This window comes from Schistocerca americana, unplaced genomic scaffold (genome assembly GCF_021461395.2).
Source record: "Schistocerca americana isolate TAMUIC-IGC-003095 unplaced genomic scaffold, iqSchAmer2.1 HiC_scaffold_777, whole genome shotgun sequence".
Taxonomy (NCBI): domain Eukaryota; kingdom Metazoa; phylum Arthropoda; class Insecta; order Orthoptera; family Acrididae; genus Schistocerca; species Schistocerca americana.
The window spans coordinates 52,501-58,161 of NW_025726541.1; the positions used below are offsets into that span (position 1 = coordinate 52,501).

A 5,661-nucleotide genomic window follows, 5' to 3' on the forward strand; every position below is an offset into this window, starting at 1 on the left:
GGCCGCCGCAAGGACCGGCCATGACTGCCAGACTGACGGCCGAGTATAGGCACGACGCTTCAGCGCCATCCATTTTCAGGGCTAGTTGCTTCGGCAGGTGAGTTGTTACACACTCCTTAGCGGATTCCGACTTCCATGGCCACCGTCCTGCTGTCTTAAGCAACCAACGCCTTTCATGGTTTCCCATGAGCGTCGATTCGGGCGCCTTAACTCGGCGTTTGGTTCATCCACAGCGCCAGTTCTGCTTACCAAAAGTGGCCCACTTGGCACTCCGATCCGAGTCGTTTGCTCGCGGCTTCAGCATATCAAGCAAGCCGGAGATCTCACCCATTTAAAGTTTGAGAATAGGTTGAGGTCGTTTCGGCCCCAAGGCCTCTATCATTCGCTTTACCGGATGAGACTCGTACGAGCACCAGCTATCCTGAGGGAAACTTCGGAGGGAACCAGCTACTAGATGGTTCGATTAGTCTTTCGCCCCTATACCCAGCTCCGACGATCGATTTGCACGTCAGAATCGCTACGGACCTCCATCAGGGTTTCCCCTGACTTCGTCCTGGCCAGGCATAGTTCACCATCTTTCGGGTCCCAACGTGGTACGCTCTAGGTGCGCCTCACCTCGCAATGAGGACGAGACGCCCCGGGAGTGCGGAGGCCGCCGCCCCGTGAAGGGCGGGGAAGCCCCATCCTCCCTCGGCCCGCGCAAGGCGAGACCTTCACTTTCATTACGCCTTTAGGTTTCGTACAGCCCAATGACTCGCGCACATGTTAGACTCCTTGGTCCGTGTTTCAAGACGGGTCGTGAAATTGTCCAAAGCTGAAGCGCCGCTGACGGGAGCGATTATTCCGCCCGAGAGCATCCCGAGCCAACAGCGGCGCGGGTCCGGGGCCGGGCCAGGTAGGTCCGTCATCCGGGAAGAACCGCGCGCGCTTGCCGGGAGCCCGAGCGCCCAAAGGGGCGAATCGACTCCTCCAGATATACGCCGGGCAGCCAGCCAGGACACCGGGGCTCTGCCCAACAGACGCGAACCGAGGCCCGCGGAAGGACAGGCTGCGCACCCGGGCCGTAGGCCGGCACCCAGCGGGTCGCGACGTCCTACTAGGGGAGAAGTGCGGCCCACCGCACACCGGAACGGCCCCACCCCGCGGCGAGTGGAAAGGCAACCGGACACGGCCCCGCCGCGATTGCTCCGCGCGGGCGGCCGGCCCCATCTGCCGAGGGCGGAGGCCAGTGGCCGGATGGGCGTGAATCTCACCCGTTCGACCTTTCGGACTTCTCACGTTTACCCCAGAACGGTTTCACGTACTTTTGAACTCTCTCTTCAAAGTTCTTTTCAACTTTCCCTCACGGTACTTGTTCGCTATCGGTCTCGTGGTCATATTTAGTCTCAGATGGAGTTTACCACCCACTTGGAGCTGCACTCTCAAGCAACCCGACTCGAAGGAGAGGTCCCGCCGACGCTCGCACCGGCCGCTACGGGCCTGGCACCCTCTACGGGCCGTGGCCTCATTCAAGTTGGACTTGGGCTCGGCGCGAGGCGTCGGGGTAGTGGACCCTCCCAAACACCACATGCCACGACAGGCGGCAGCCTGCGGGGTTCGGTGCTGGACTCTTCCCTGTTGGCTCGCCGCTACTGGGGGAATCCTTGTTAGTTTCTTTTCCTCCGCTTAGTAATATGCTTAAATTCAGCGGGTAGTCTCGCCTGCTCTGAGGTCGTTGTACGAGGTTGTCGCACGCCACACCGCCAGCCGGCTGTGCACGCTACCGAGTAAGTACCGGTATGCGAACCGCCAGGCGACGGGCGCGCATCGCACATTTCAGGAGGCGCGGCCGGCCCCACAGGCGGCGCGACGCTCCCAGGTCTGCGAAGCGGGGCAAACGCCGCGCGCTTCAGTATACGTAGCCGACCCTCAGCCAGGACGTGGCCCGGGAACGGAATCCATGGACCGCAATGTGCGTTCGAAACGTCGATGTTCATGTGTCCTGCAGTTCACATGTCGACGCGCAATTTGCTGCGTTCTTCATCGACCCACGAGCCGAGTGATCCACCGTCCTGGGTGATCTTTTCTTAGTTTCCACTGTCTCTTTCAAGACAGTTGCATAGGCGGGACGTAGGCGTGTGGCGGCCCTGTTCAAGCGTTCTGTGTCCAACGGCCTCACGGCCGATGGGCGTCGTACGGCTCCACACCGGAGCGGACAGGCAGTCGGGCGAAAGTCATTCAAAACCGCGCCAGGCCGCCAGGTGCCGCAGGCCAGCCGCTCCAGCGCTTCAGCGCTCGTACCACACAACATTGGCGTTAGTTTTGAGAAGCACGCGTGGTTCCGCACGCGGCGCACGGCTACTGCGAGCCCGTACAGGTAGCGTGTTGCGCGACACGACACGCACACCGAAAGACATGCAGTCTAGTCGGTAATGATCCTTCCGCAGGTTCACCTACGGAAACCTGTGTTACGACTTTTACTTCCTCTAAATGATCAAGTTTGGTCATTCTTTCCGGTAGCATCGGCAACGACAGAGTCAATGCCGCGTACCAGTCCGAAGACCTCACTAAATCATTCAATCGGTAGTAGCGACGGGCGGTGTGTACAAAGGGCAGGGACGTAATCAACGCGAGCTTATGACTCGCGCTTACTGGGAATTCCTCGTTCATGGGGAACAATTGCAAGCCCCAATCCCTAGCACGAAGGAGGTTCAGCGGGTTACCCCGACCTTTCGGCCTAGGAAGACACGCTGATTCCTTCAGTGTAGCGCGCGTGCGGCCCAGAACATCTAAGGGCATCACAGACCTGTTATTGCTCAATCTCGTGCGGCTAGAAGCCGCCTGTCCCTCTAAGAAGAAAAGTAATCGCTGACAGCACGAAGGATGTCACGCGACTAGTTAGCAGGCTAGAGTCTCGTTCGTTATCGGAATTAACCAGACAAATCGCTCCACCAACTAAGAACGGCCATGCACCACCACCCACCGAATCAAGAAAGAGCTATCAATCTGTCAATCCTTCCGGTGTCCGGGCCTGGTGAGGTTTCCCGTGTTGAGTCAAATTAAGCCGCAGGCTCCACTCCTGGTGGTGCCCTTCCGTCAATTCCTTTAAGTTTCAGCTTTGCAACCATACTTCCCCCGGAACCCAAAAGCTTTGGTTTCCCGGAGGCTGCCCGCCGAGTCATCGGAGGAACTGCGGCGGATCGCTGGCTGCATCGTTTATGGTTAGAACTAGGGCGGTATCTGATCGCCTTCGAACCTCTAACTTTCGTTCTTGATTAATGAAAACATACTTGGCAAATGCTTTCGCTTCTGTTCGTCTTGCGACGATCCAAGAATTTCACCTCTAACGTCGCAATACGAATGCCCCCGCCTGTCCCTATTAATCATTACCTCGGGTTCCGAAAACCAACAAAATAGAACCGAGGTCCTATTCCATTATTCCATGCACACAGTATTCAGGCGGGCTTGCCTGCTTTAAGCACTCTAATTTGTTCAAAGTAAACGTGCCGGCCCACCGAGACACTCACTCAAGAGCACCCTGGTAGGATTGCAACGGGGTCCGCCTCGGGACGCACGAGCACGCACGAGGCGCGTCGCACGCCTTCAGCTCGCCCCACCGGCAGGACGTCCCACGATACATGCCAGTTAAACACCGACGGGCGGTGAACCAACAGCGTGGGACACAAATCCAACTACGAGCTTTTTAACCGCAACAACTTTAATATACGCTATTGGAGCTGGAATTACCGCGGCTGCTGGCACCAGACTTGCCCTCCAATAGATACTCGTTAAAGGATTTAAAGTGTACTCATTCCGATTACGGGGCCTCGGATGAGTCCCGTATCGTTATTTTTCGTCACTACCTCCCCGTGCCGGGAGGTGGGTAATTTGCGCGCCTGCTGCCTTCCTTGGATGTGGTAGCCGTTTCTCAGGCTCCCTCTCCGGAATCGAACCCTGATTCCCCGTTACCCGTTACAACCATGGTAGGCGCAGAACCTACCATCGACAGTTGATAAGGCAGACATTTGAAAGATGCGTCGCGGTACGAGGACCGTGCGATCAGCCCAAAGTTATTCAGAGTCACCAAGGCAAACGGACCGGACGAGCCGACCGATTGGTTTTGATCTAATAAAAGCGTCCCTTCCATCTCTGGTCGGGACTCTGTTTGCATGTATTAGCTCTAGAATTACCACAGTTATCCAAGTAACGTGGGTACGATCTAAGGAACCATAACTGATTTAATGAGCCATTCGCGGTTTCACCTTAATGCGGCTTGTACTGAGACATGCATGGCTTAATCTTTGAGACAAGCATATGACTACTGGCAGGATCAACCAGGGAGCTGCGTCAACTAGAGCTGAGCAGCCGGCCGCCCGGGAGTGTGTCCCGGGGCCCGCGCGAACACGCAAGCGGTCCGCTCAATTATTCTGCAAACAGGAGGAGGCTGAGCTCCCCTGCACCATACACCTCGAAACCCTCTCAGGTCCCGGCGGCGCGCAGCGCCGTCCTAAGTACTTGGTCGGGTTCGAGAGAGGCGCAATCGCCCGGAGTTTGGCGAGTAGACGCTTTAGGTGCGACCACCCGTGCTCCCAACTGAGCTTGCCGCTGCCGACAGAGGCACGGGAGCGTGCTGTCGTGGCATTGCCGGCGGGAGACAACACGCGCCACCTACGGTGACCGGCAGCTCCAACGCCAGCGCCACAGAAGGACAAAAGCCCCACTTGGGTGCCGAAGCGAACTCTCCCAGCACAGCGCACGCGCCAACACGTCCGCACAGCTGCGATACAAACCACCTGCGAGAACCCGCAGAGGCGACCGAGCAGCAGACGGCGTCGCGGCGCCGAGCGCCGGGCGGCGGCGCATCCTCAGCGCACACAGTCCTCAATCGGACCAGCACACTGCAGATGTCCACCGCGCTTCGCACCGGGCCCGCGAGGACCTACTTTGGCCGCACGGCGCCGCGTGCAGGGTGCGCCGGCGCGCAGCTGCGCCGCCTGCCGCCTCCGTCGGCCGGCGCGCCTGCCACTGGCCGCCCCCACCAGCCGGCTGTAGCGCGTGCGCCCACGCACCGCACGGCCAACACGCCGGGAGGCCCCCCTCACCGGCCGGGGACGGTCCCACCCAGCCACCGCCGCGTATCGCTTCACACCCACATGCCATTCACGTTCGGTGGGCATGGTGGGTATCGCTGCAACAACCGGTTGGTAGCTCAACCGATCGTCGCCATCACTGATTCACCCCTAGCGAGAACAACCGCACCACAACGGTTTACCAGTTGTTCATTTGCGTAACGTCACCAGCAAACGTAGGCGTCCATCGCCATTGCAAATTCAACGATTGTTGCATGCCTGTGTCAGGTGTCACGACACACTGTCTGCCCACATACACGCAACAACATGTCCACGCTTAGCGAACACGTGGAAGGTGGCCCCCGTACGTATGCGATGTCCATTGCGCGAACGACTGTCAACCGGCCTCTGTCGCATGTCGCAGATGTGGAACGCAGTGCACCGTGCTATCACGGTGTGTGAGAAGAGACGACTACGTCTGACAACACGCGCCACTACATCAACAGACGGCTCATGCTGATCGCCATCCAGGGCATACCACACTGCAATCCAGCTCTTATAGGGAGACGACACGTAGCTGAGTGCACAACATTGGACGCATGGTTCGCCGTTG

General features: G+C 58.6%; 3 non-coding genes across 3 annotated transcripts in view; all 3 read right to left on the reverse strand.

Annotated features, from left to right (window-relative positions):
* LOC124590900 overlaps window positions 1-1,714 on the reverse strand; it is a 4,213-nt gene extending 2,499 nt beyond the window's left edge. The window contains exon 1 of the ribosomal RNA XR_006976805.1: window positions 1-1,714. This exon is cut by the window's left edge and continues 2,499 nt beyond it. This is a non-coding gene — a ribosomal RNA (large subunit ribosomal RNA).
* A 188-nt stretch (window positions 1,715-1,902) lies between these two features.
* LOC124590904 lies at window positions 1,903-2,058 on the reverse strand. The gene has a single exon (XR_006976808.1). It is a non-coding gene; the product is annotated as a 5.8S ribosomal RNA (ribosomal RNA).
* Window positions 2,059-2,409: 351 nt separating this feature from the next.
* LOC124590898 lies at window positions 2,410-4,320 on the reverse strand. The gene has a single exon (XR_006976804.1). It is a non-coding gene; the product is annotated as a small subunit ribosomal RNA (ribosomal RNA).
* Window positions 4,321-5,661: the final 1,341 nt, after the last annotated feature.